The sequence below is a fragment of the Lates calcarifer genome, linkage group LG3, assembly GCF_001640805.2.
Source record: "Lates calcarifer isolate ASB-BC8 linkage group LG3, TLL_Latcal_v3, whole genome shotgun sequence".
Lineage (NCBI taxonomy): Eukaryota > Metazoa > Chordata > Actinopteri > Centropomidae > Lates > Lates calcarifer.
In genome coordinates this window covers 13,127,827-13,141,155 of record NC_066835.1, presented here as the reverse complement: position 1 = coordinate 13,141,155, position 13,329 = coordinate 13,127,827, and the positions used below count along the sequence as shown (strand labels likewise).

Here is a 13,329-nt window from a genome sequence, read left to right as displayed (position 1 = left end):
CTATGAGAGTAGTATATCGCTGTGAGCTAAGTGCCTGTAATCCTAGCCTAACACTACACACACTAATATACGCACACACATACACAAACACGCACAAGTTTTATATTTTGTTGTTTCAGAATCAGTTGCCCTTGAAACCAAGTAGAGCATCTTAAATAGAATGATCTCTCCCCCTCTCTCTGTCTTACTGTCTCTTTCTGCCTCTCTCTCCCCTGTCTCTCTGCCTTCCTCTTCACCCATCTCTGTCTGTCTCTCTGTCTGTCTGTGTCTTTCTCACCTGTGCTACACACCTCTCGTTACAGGACTCCAGGAAATAGTGCACTGTTTAGTGCCCTTACTGTAGGTGCACCTTCTTGACAGCTCATTAGGAAATTCATGGTAATGGTGGACTGGGCTATTCAAAGTTTGTTATTTACCAATCTCCTTCTTGTGTAAGATTTGTTTTTAAGAGGCTGTGAAAATTAATTTAGTCAGGTTTGAGCTGGAGCTGAAGCCTTGTGTCCAAGTGCCTCGAGTCATGTCACTTTAGGTGAGTTGGTTTAGCAGACAATTCCACCCACAGACACCACAGTGTGATACAAATATTCACATATATACATAGCACAGTATGTACTAGATTAATTTACAATTCAGACACAGTATGCCAACTGCACATCACAATGTACATATTTACTGCTGACAGAAGTTCTAAGTGTCCTGAGTCATTTCAGTATGTTTGGTGTTTCAACAGCTAACACTGTGAGCCGGGGGCACACAGCAGCATCTGTTTCAGTGTGAGTTAGGCAAGATTAAATCCCTCTTCCCACATTCATCCGTCCTAACCCCCTTTAACAGTACAGTGAAGCCTATGATCAACACCAACACATCTTCATCACATCCGGTACAGCAACACACAAACCATATCCACTTAAGACATTATTATTCTTCCTTTATGTGCTGATTTTCCATGACCCTGTGATCATTCTGTATTTGAACTAACATTAGAATAAATAATCTAAAAGTATACATGATGAGAAGTTGTAATTCCTGAAAGACGGTTTTTGTTAGTTATGCTATTGAAGGAAGTTTTTATTTAATATACGCAAGCACACCCTGGTATAATCACTGATTGAAGTCTCTTCAAAAAAGATGTAGTTAAAGAAACTTCCTAGACAACTATCACTCATTGTAAACTTAATATAGCACTCGCAAGTTGGAATCAATATAAACCTTCCAGAGAAGCAAAAGTTAAAGTAACCTCTGTAGAACTTGTAAGTAAGTCACAACATATTACCATTGTTTCGGTTAACCAAAGCATGTACAGGCCCTCCACATTTGTGTTTTTTTTCCCTTTTTTCTTTCTTTTGCTTTTCTTTCTTTCTTTTTTAATGTAATAACAGAAAAATGTTTCTATTCTACCCAGTCTACAGGCTTCACTGTGACAGGTATGGGCAACCTACTGATATTGTTTGATTTAATGGAGAGAAACAGCTAAGTACTGTATGTCTGGAAGGAGTCCAGGTTAGTCCCAGAGATACAAACCCAATTTCTCCAACATCATCAATCAAAATTTACTCACCCTGCATAGCGGTGAATACGGTCTGTTCTTTCACTTGGCTCAGCTTCATATTGTTCCTGCTGTGTCTGTTCTTAGTCTATACAAATATCCTAACAGGTCACATGTTTGTGTGTGAGTTTTTCCATGAGGGATACAGTCAAGCATTTTCTTACTTTTCTGCTCATAGCACTAGCATTTGTTAGAGAGATGCAAAAGGAGCTGTATATAAGAGACAAAGAGTTTAAGTGTGTGGTTATGGATGTGTGTGTGTGTGTGTGTGTGCACGCTCTGAGAGTGCGTGATGTTATGCTTGCCGAGTGCTAATCAATGCTGCTGGCAGAGAGGATGCTGGGATAGCAGCACTATCCCGAATAGGAAATGGAGCGGTGACCTTGAACACAAACACACACCCCTTTTCTGTTTCTCACATACACAACAAACAAGCACATATCAGATTATTTCAAATATGTATCTAAAGATACAGGGAAACCCAAGCTTATTAATACACATACACAGGCAGGCAGACTAGCCTGGTTTCACGACTTCTGACTCAAAGTTCACATCACCTATTGTGGGCATGATTTAAAGGTAGTCTGTAGAGTACCAAGCCAGCACTAGCACTTGTAAGGTTCCTACTTTGTCTGTATCTTATGCAAGCACGTATGGAAACACATGTACGAGCACAAGCAGGTGATGTGATACTCATTCACAATATCCCACTAATCGAGGGGTGATGACCAGAAGATATGCCAGCAAAATGCAGGGAATCAGAAAACACCACACTAGCAAACATGGATGTAAACAATGCAGGTTTCAAAATTTTGAAAAGTCAACTTTGCAAATGTTTGACGGGGAAGGGAGAATAACTGAATGTAAGCAGAACTTTGTCCAGAAGAAAATTCTAGGGTGTACCTGTAAGTTAGTGAAATCATCAAACTGAGCCTGTGGTTAGATTATCTTCTACATTTCCATCACTGCTTACAATATGTTAAACTATAAGTTGTCATACATTACATACAAGGCATATTAGATCATAGCAGGTTCAGTAACTATCAGTAGTATACCAATTCACTCCTGCTAATAGGCAGTGCTATTCATCAGTGGGACACAAGGATCACCCTGTTTTTAAGTCGAGTAATATTATGCCAGTAGAACAACTGGGACAAATGTCATTGAAATATTAAAATACATTAAAGTTGAACTGAACAAAACGTGAGTCATAATCTTGTACTTTCTGTTTGTTGGTGACAAAGAGGCAGAATTGGAGTAGTAAAAATAAAACAACAATAACAGACAGTTTAAAGTTTGATGATGTTTCTTTACTCACATTTTTTTATTGACTCATATAATGTTAGACATGGCTATAATTTCCACTACATTGCTCTGGCAGTGTGTACCCAGCATTAGTGCATTAGAATTAGTGGCTGTGTTCATCACAGCAGAATAAGATTACACCTCAAACAGACAAAAAGGGAGTTTGTTGTTGTTGTTAATTTTTTTTCTCCCAAAAATGATGCTGCAAATCACATCAACCACTTACCACAGAGTCACGGAGGACTCTGGATAATCCATTACCAGTCACATTCATAGGCTGAACGACTTTCGTAGAGAGCTTGTAAACAAGTTCATGATGTGGACTATTTTCCTGTAGATATATTTCCAGCACTGGGGCTTATAGGTTATGCCAGTGACCTTCACAGTGTTTCTCTAGGGGCATCAATTCTTAAATCCAATTTTTGGTGGTCCAAAGAATAATTTTGGTCTACAAGGCTTTTGTCTAGGCATGTCTAAGCAAATTTACACCAGTATTAACCCACACCTTTGATAGCCTTTGAAACAAATTAAAATAATCTTTTGGGAACCCCACTCACTTATTTGTGGGAACCAACATAGAGGAGAGGAAAGAAGAAGAGAGGAGAGAGTGGAGGCAAAATGAGAGGACAGCAAGAGAGGTGTCATGGTGTTTCAGGGAGGCAGTGTCAGGCGACGCAGAAGAAGACAAGAGAGGCAAAGAGACAGGCAACAAGAGAGGAATGGGTAAAAAAGAGGAACAGAAAGGGCAATTGGGGTGACAAGAGGAGCCAGGAGAGAAGAAGTGGAGATGAGAGGTAAGAAGGTGAGGTAGGGAGGAGACGAAAGCAGAGATGCAGAATTAAGGATGAGAGGAGGGAAGATGAGAGTTGACAGGAGAACAGAGGTGGAAAGAAGAATAAGAGGAATGGAGGGAGGAGACGCAGGAAGAAAAAGCCATCAGGGGGACTCATGGGGGAGGAAAGAGGTTGTAGAGTGAAAGAGACAGAGACACTGAGAGGGACTGAGAAAGGCAGAGGAGGACAGACCATGACAGATTAGCACAAAGAAACTTTATCTGACATTTGCTACCTGTACATGAAGCTAAATGTGATCATGGGAATACTATAATTAGATTACAACCATGTAAACAAGTTAATCCCTGTTTCTTTAATTCAGATCATATAGGAAGTGTTTGCTGTAGGATTCAAGTGTTTGGAGAACTGCGAAATTAGTCGCATTATAGGAATATTGGTCGGAGATGTAAACACCATATGCCAAGTAAGCTTGCCCATCTGAGTTCTCCCAAACTGCACAGCTTGCCCAGTATATGAGAGTGTTAATTTTTAGAGCTCCTGTCTTTTCCATAGCTGGCATTGATGTCTCAAATCTGGACAAACAGCAGAATTGTTTCACAGGAACAGCTGAAAAAGGCAGCCAAGGAGACAGGCATTTGCATTTTATAACAGTAGTTTCAGAATTACTAGTTGCCTATAGGGGAGAAGGCACATGACAATTAATTCAATCAACACACTATGCAAGACTGTATTAAGATGGGTATATTAAGATAAATCTTCTTTCTGCTATGCATGTAAACAGCTTAATCAAATTACTCTTAGAATCAGAGTAAGGTTTATAATTAGATTAGTGTGTGATAATTAGATTATAGTGTTTATGCAAACAAAGTCACGCCATACACATTCACTCGGGATAAAAACCCAAAATAGGTCACTTTCCCTCTAGGGCTTTAAGGCATCATCAACTTTTGCACTTTATTATACTGAGCACCGTTACAGAAATAAATTCCCAATTGTCTTATATTCATTTGGTCTTTGTATTTTTTTTAACTGTGGAAACAAATGCTCATGACTTAGAGAGATTAGAGATTCCAAAACACATGGCCAAAGTTCTTTTGACTACTTCCTTACTCTGATGTCTTGGTGAAGGTCTCTGAGAGTGAAATGTGCAAGTTGCACTGTATGGAATTCTTTCTTTTGTGTTTGTATCTTGCACTTTGGCAGAAAGGCATATTATGTTGAAATCATAGCTTCCTTTTTACTTTTTTAAGCATAACTCTGTTGCCTCCAAAGGGCTATGAAATATTGTATTTCATGTAGCCGTCACCATCAGACATTAATTACAGTGAGCATGTGTCATCGCTACAGGAGCTGTGCTTTTTCAGGTCACTGTTGCTGGGCAGTGAAATTTGATATTTACCATTTCCACAGCAAATAACCTTTCCAGGTGGTGCTAAGCCAAGCCCAAGGGACAAGGCCAGAGGTTGAGCACCACTGGAGCACGATATGTAGTTTGGCCAGGTCACTGCAAATTAATTCTGCTATCATAAATATGTTGTCATTGTCATTTTCTGCACTAAACCCAACATGTGTGTGTGTGTGTGTGTGTGTATGTGTGTATGTGAATGTACAGTATTTATGTTTTGTTTTAGTTGCGTGTGTTTCTGGCTCTGTCCTTGTTTGTATATGTGCTTGGAAAGTATAGTGTATTGAATAGTCAACCACTCTGATAGTGGTAGCTAGGATGATGAAATTATAATATTATGTAATGTAATAATAATAACGCTAGCTCCGTCTCCTCATCTCTGTCCCCCTTCTCTCTTCCCACTTTCCCATTCCCTGTCTCTGCTCTGATTACTGTGCTGTCCCGCAGGCTAAACAGACACACACGCACACACACACAAAAGAGAGTTTGAGAAGAGGTGGGGAGCCGCCCAGAATTGCACTGGCTTCTGGGAAGAGACTGAGCTAAAAGAGAGGAGTGAACAGACAGTGACGGAGAGTAAACCCCGGAGAGAAAGCAAAAGGAAATGAGGGGAGAGAAGAGAGGGAAGGGAAGAAAGACAAGACAGCAGAGACAAGTAATAGTTTTTAACTCACTTATGGGGTATTCACTGGCTTTATCACCCAGTTCCTCCTTTTTCTGTCAAAGGAACATATTCATTCTTAAAAGAAGAGGGGCTGCATTTCCGTACATGAGGAGCCAAGGACTGAATATCTAGCATAGGTAGATAGACACGGAATGAATAATATATTCATTGAACAATATTCCCCAATAACAATTGTTACAACAAAACAAAACAAAAAAAAAAAAACAAATAAAGCACACCTCTGATTTAAAAAAATAAAATAAACGTATATTCAATGTTTTCCTTGGGTTTTGTTATATGCCTGTTTGGGTCCAGGCCAAATATTACATCTACTCAGACAGAGTAGACAGACATATGGTAACACCTCAAAGTATAATACTGAGTTCATCTTCTGTGGTGTAAACCCGTAATTTTGTTGTATATGTAATACAGTTTCTCAGTGTTTGGCCAGGACTCTGTTTTCCAGCACATCAGGAAGAATAAGAATAAGAAGCAGCAGCTAGATTTGCAACCTGCTTGCTCTGCCATCACAAACATAAATTACCCAGCAGATGGTACAAAAATACACAGGGTACTCCCTTCTATAATAAAGAAAACTCAGCTGTTTTCTGGCTGGAAAACTATGTTGTTTAGTTTAATTTTATTTATTTGGCAGTTAATTGTAATTAACTCTTCAAAGTTTACTATGCTCTAGATAGATAGATAGATAGATAGATAGATAGATAGATAGATAGATAGATAGATAGATAGATAGATAGATAGATAGATAGATGGTCATAACAGCCTCCATGCTTCTGGGAAGCCTCTCCTTAAGATTTTGGAACTTGGCAGCAGAGGTTTGCTCCCATTTAGCCACAAGAGCATTAGTGAGGTCAGGTACTGATGTTGGGTGGTAAGGCCTGGCTCACAGTCAGTGTTAGAGTTTATTGCCAAGGTGTTCAATGCAGTAGGTCAGGGCTTTGTGCAGGCCAATCAGTTTCTTCTACATCAAACAGCCCACAACCCAAAGGACTTTCCCCAAATTGTTGTCACAAAATTTTAAGAAGCCTGTTCTCTCTCACTGTATGCTGCAGCATTAAGAATAACCTCATTTGGAGCTTAGGAGCACCCTAAACCAACCTAAACTATAAAAAGCGGCTCCAAAAGTGTACACAAGAAGTGATTGTGACATTTTAGTAGTCTCAAAGGTTAATGCCTACTTGCTTAATTTATAAATTATGAATGTCAGAGTGATTTTTCTTCCCAATAAGGTCCACATCCACCCACTCATGTTTTATTACAGCCCTCAGCTGTCCATGTGAACAAGCCGGTTTAAAAACACCTTGCTGCTCCATGAAGAGGCGAGCAAAGAGGAGGAGAGAAATTTAGATGAGATAAGGGGAGGGGAGGGAGAGACAGAGCAGGGTCCTGTTGTGAACACTGATTACTCTCTGCCCACTCGAGATTGATGGAGAGTGACACAGCAGGCACGCTCGCGCAAGCACAAACACGTACACACACACACAAATACATACATACGCATTGTATTTAAACAATCGTGTACACGCACGCGCGCACACACACACACACACACACATACACGCAGAGGACTTCTCTGTCTCTGTATACTGATTGATGATGGTTCTACCTAGACTACATTCAGCCCAACACTCCTGCAGTGTGCATGTGTGTGTGAGTGTGCTCATTTCTCTGTGTGAATACAAGTGTTTGATAGAGCATTCTCTCTCTCTCTCTCTCTCTCTCTCTCTCTCGCTCGCTCTCTCTCTCTCGCTCTCTGCAAGTTGGAGTGTGTATGCAGGTGTATGTGTGTGGCAGTTCCCACCTGTCTTAATTAGAGGAGGCTATTAAGACAGATTGTCTGATTAAGTAGCATTCCCCTACTGTCTAATGAATAGCCACACACATGCGCACACAAGTAGACACACAGACATACTGTACATGCACGCAAAAGTTAGTGTTGAGCGGTGCAGCTCTCAAACCCCCATGACCACTGATACAAGGATTCTGCATGTGTGTGTAGAGCCAATCATTCATTATAGGCAGAAACTGTTAACCTCTTCACGTGTCCAGTCTCTCAAGTCAAATATCAAGTCGTCAGTGTCATGTGTCCATCTGTCTTTACTGTGCAAGATTTCACATCATAATACACTGATAAAAACTCCTTCCACCAAAGATTTGGTGAAATAAGTCTTACAATGAAAGGTAGTATTAATTCGAAATACATTTTTGCACAGGAGTTTGGAGTCCACTAAAATGGTGCACTCTGTTCTAAAACAGAGTAAGAGGATTGCTTACAGTTTGTTTTCAAATGTTTTTGAATGTTGATCTGAAAACAGTGTTGCCTGATTGGTAACACATTGTGCTGCAGATTCTTCCAGTGTTCCTGTGTTCTAAAAATTAATGAAGCACCACCTCTCATGTGTTCAACATGGCAGAAAAATGACCTTTTTATTTTAAATGTTGCTTATGTTTTATTCATAAATTATCCACATTAAGTCTTCCCTATAGTAATAGTGTTTTTTGTGTTACGTGATTACATTCTGCTTAAATGTTAAAATGAATAATTAACATGATAACAAACAAACCAATGTACCTCTGTCAGCTGATGTGTGTCTTCCTCCCTCCCTGCCTCCCTTGCTCTCCCTCCATGTCTCACCGTACTTTCATCAATCTTTGCCTCCTTGCGCCCTCCCTTCACCCTATGCTTCTTTATTCCCTCCCTCTCACCCTCTTTCATTCCCACACTGCCAGTGGAATAACTGGCTTGTATTTCCGTGGAGGAAGAGGGGCAGAGAGGATGGATGGGAGGATGGTAGACAGAGAGGGGGAGAGATGCTCTTTTGGTCTAGTGTATTTAATCAGTTATGTTGTCTTGCTCCCTCTGGCAACCCTCCACTCGATATTCTCCCTCTCTTGCAGACACACAACCACACACACACAAATGGTCACACACTCACTCCCCATCTCAGTATGATTTTTTTTCCATGTTACCAACTTGTAGTTGAACATGAACCACGTGGGGCATTCATAATTTTGTCAGTGTATTTACCTGGTAAGATTGTTGATTTTCAGAGAACAGCACTTGTGATGTGACCATTGACCACCACGTTGGTGGTTGATTGCTGACAAACTCCTGTGAAGTTTCAAGCACCAATTATAATGCTGCTTCTTCCAAAAGGAAATACTGTATTGGAATTTACTGTGCTTTATATGAAAGTGTTGCGCTATAGGCAAATATCACCAGAGGAAGTAATTTCCTCTGAATCTCCAGAGAGGAACTCTTTATTACCTTAGTTGAGGTTGTTTTTTCCCATGTCTGCTTGTTTGTTTATCATCATGATTATGCAGAAAGTGCTGGGTTATGGGCCAGGGAAGAATTATATTTCAATGTTGAGCTGGTTAAAAAGATGGTCCATGAATTTTTCTTTCTTTTTTCTTTCCTCAACATTGCATGATAGGACATTTTTTCAACATTTTGGCCTTGGTGGAGGTACAGTTTGTGCTTTACTGATTGCCATTCTAGTTTAGTAATAGAACTACTTGCTTTCAAAATAATAACAGGAGACCTTTTCACACAACTTTTCAGATATCTTTATGTATAAGAAATCAGTTTCTCTAACAGTAAATGTGATACAAAAATATGTTGCAAGAATTCTGTCAGTATGATTGAGTCCACAACCATTAAGAGCCTTAGTTTAAGTATCCTTGAGGAATATATGCAAACAAACTATCACACAAACTTTGTTGATGGTCCATGACATCTTCAGAAAACTTACCATTTTAATGTATATACCCTTTTTTTAAGTTTTAAAGCATTAGTGGCCCTTTCTAGCAAAGCCTGGCTCCACCCTATGTATTGTATGTCTGTGTAACTGTCAAATCGTAGTACAAGCACGAGACCCTCTCAGACCATGGTATTAATGGGGGAAAAAAAACTCATTGGAGCCCATCTGAAGATGATGTATAATACCTCAAGGCTCCTCTGAAGTGCTTTTATAGCTGATATCTTGGGAGAACACTTAACAGTCACAGACAGAAGCCATCAGCATAGATGAATGATTTAATAATGCATTACAAATTGTCCACATGGGGAAAATCAACGAGCTTCTCAGCAGCTCAGAAGCTGATGTTTTTTGGAAGTATTAGGTTTTCTGCTGGAAGCTTCATTTTAGGCTTTAATTATCCATGTAAGTAGTTGCTAAGCACACACTGTCTTCTTTCAGTATCATCGTCCTTCATGTAAATTCATGTTTGGGACCTATGCCGTAGCTGTGTTACATCTCAACAGTACTTGTTGAGACATAGCACTGGGAGGAGGTGTTCCCAGCTGCTGATGGGATCCAGCTTGGTGACCTTTTTAGTCGCCAGTTTCTCTAACCTTCCAGTTACTGCTGGAAGGGAGATTTTTCTAATTATACCTTCTTCCTGCACTTCAGAGTTGTTAAGTGCTTCTTGAGCATGGAGTTGAATATTTTAACGTCACACACAGAGAGACCCTCTGTATAGATTTATGATTTAATTCCTGTTTTAATATTGGAACAGATTGAATATGCACACGCTCTACCCTTAATGATGCTCTGTGGGTAATGATGTCATAGCAGGAAGTGAGTTAAAAGCTGTAAACATGAATAATATGTGTGCGAGAGAGAGCACATATGAAAAGACATGGAGAAGAGATTTGAAGGAAGGAAACGAGGGAGTAGAAAAGAAGCAAAGGGAGTGAAGAGGGGAAGGGGGCTGGGATCTGAAGAGAAGAAAGAGACAAACTTTTCAGCCTGCATCAGATTTTAATATAATTAAGGGTGTGACACCTGTGAGTTTAGTACATGATGCACATTCTCTGTAGGACTGGACTGAGCATTATGTCCATTGTTACCCAACTGTCTGACATAAGCTGTCACTGTTATTTGTTCTAAACAGAGGCTAGTGTTCAGGATTTTTTCTCTGGAAAAGGTTAATCTATTTTAGGTACCAAGGTCTCTCAAGGGTTGGTCTTCATCATGCTTCTATGCCTGTTGTTATAATTATCAAGTATGCACATAGTCTTTTACACTCTGTACACAGCAGAGACAGACAAGCACTACCACACTCAAGTCTTATTTTGATTTAAAATACATTTATATCACATTTATTTCATCTTGTCTGTCTTAATTCAGTGGTAAAATATCAGAAATATTTTTAATGCAGTTTGAACTTGTCTAGGCTATGTCTTCATTAAAGCAATAGTGTGTGGATGTTATAGATAAATTCATTTTTGTGTTTTGTTTTTTAGTCTTTATTTTTATTTTTCATATATTTTACATTGACTTTAATATTATATATTATACTATAATATTTTTATAGATTTATTCTGATAAATACATTAACCACTGCAGATGTATTGATAATTGAAATTTCAAATGTCTTGTGTCAATCCAGCGACTTGGATGATTACTGTCCAGCAGTTCTATTGTCTGACCCTTTTCAATCTCATTCACTGTCAAGTTTCTCTCCCAGCTAATAGAGTAATTCAACATTGATTTGCCATAGTGCATTCAATTTAAATCCCATTTGTGTGGTCTTTCTGAATATGATCTACAAGGCTGTGACTGGTGTTGATAGATGGGATGTGACAGAATAAGACAAACAAGTTTAAACAATAAACAGGCAAATGGTATATGTCTAGTGTCTAGTGTAAAGTCTATGGTTTATTTTTTCTTTGCAGCAAAATTAATAGCAATTTAATGACCCAATCCCAACAAATTAACCATATGTAATACTATTACACTGCTACTTTTCCCGGGAGTGCATGGAAGAAAAAAAAAAAAATGTAGTGATGTAGGTGCCTACTAAGGATATTTTCTGTATTCGTAGTTGTGTTATTGTATTGTTGTGTTGGTGATGCTGTATGTAAATCAGGCAGTCAGAGTGTATCTGAACCTGTAAAACCACCGTGTATGTGTGTGTGAATGTGTGTGTGTGTGTGTGTGTGTGTGTGTGACTAATAGCAGACATCAGAGAATCCTACTGATCTAGGGCACAAGGTGACCCTCTCTCTGTCTCACTTACACACACACACACGCACGCACACACACACACACACACACACAAAGACACACCTTCTAAAACACCTGCTCAGCATTCTTGTGCTCCACTTTATACTGCTATTAGAAGGTATGGGTGTAGTGTAATAGTATATACACTATAATGCCACTATTCATATGTGGTGGAGTGTATTGTGTGTGTCTGTGTGTGTAAGTTGATATTAATGGCCTGCAAAGGTTAACAGCAGGGGTTGATAGAAGGAGACAAGCGAACATGAGAGGGCAGCCCACTTCATACTTTACACCCGTTATGTGTGTGCATACCTGTGTCTCAAATGTAACAGCCAAGGTGATATTACTAAGAGCACCTCGGTGAAAATGTAATGGGAGAGAAATGCCACCTGTTGGTTGACACTGCAAAATGAAAGCACCATACATCAAAGAGCTGATGTATAGAATGGGCATTATTGCAAGCAGAGATTGTATTTGAGCTGCAGATATTTGAAGTTATGCTGGAACAAGGGTGTTTTATTCTTTAAGTGTCAGTCCTCTATGGCTGCCAGCAATGACCTGCCATGCTTCACTTTGCCAACCGCAAGAGCCTTGTTCATCTTCGCAGCCAATTAAGGGATCTTACCCTCTACTTGATGAGAGAGTTGCAAATTGGGTCCTATCTACTAGTGCTGTGTGCCATCAAAGCCTCAGTGTATTAGCTTACTTCAGTGGAAAAAAAGGTAATATTGTTAAAAGTGGTACATTGCATTTTGATAATCCTGCATAACCGAACCCCTGTTGTATTTGCATATACCAGTCTATTAGGTGCAATGCAGATAAATAATAGTGAAGAAAATATAAGAAATAATAATACTCACTATGATATGGTCCAATACAACAACAACTACCGACTACAGTTTAAGAAACTACTGTGAGAATTGAGGTTTTGATCAGAGTTGCCGGGTCAAATCCCCTAACCAGCTGGGGAAATCTTGGCAAAAACAATGAATAAGAAATACCATTTCCCACTTCGTTAAAAGCGTTTGAGGCACCCTTGAGCATGCAGGATAATCCCCAGTAACTCCAGAGGAGCTGCAGAAACACACTGGTTGTATTGGGCCGGTGAAGTCCTGATACTGTTTGTAATTCAGTTTGTGCTTTGTGACTTTGTTCTCACTTTATTCTAGACAGCAACTCTCAACACAGAAACACAAAAACACACACTCAGATATTTTCTGAACATACTCTGTCTTCCAAGAAGTGAAAGGAAACTAAGTAAAGTAAACTGGACCTTAGGCTGATTTTTAGTGTCAGTTGCAGTGACATTTTTACAGCGTGACTACCTTGTTTTATAGACTTTGACTTTGTTCTTTTCAGAATGGCTACAAGGTTTTATGTGTTTTCCCTGTTTCGTCTAAGATATGTATCTTTTGCATGTACTCATACATGCATGTGTTTTGGGACTTCTATTTTTAAAAGAACCACTTTAGGTTTAAGACCTTCAGAGCAAGGACATTTTTGCAGCATTCAGTCATTGTGCCTGATCTTCAAGGACTTATTGTAGGATTAAGTGAAAAAAGGGTAAGAGCTAAGGTTTT

General features: G+C 39.4%; 1 protein-coding gene across 1 annotated transcript in view; it reads left to right on the top strand.

Moving 5' to 3' along the window:
* The window catches only part of LOC108898204 (CUB and sushi domain-containing protein 3-like), a 311,569-nt gene that overhangs the window by 164,182 nt on the left and 134,058 nt on the right, over positions 1 to 13,329 (top strand).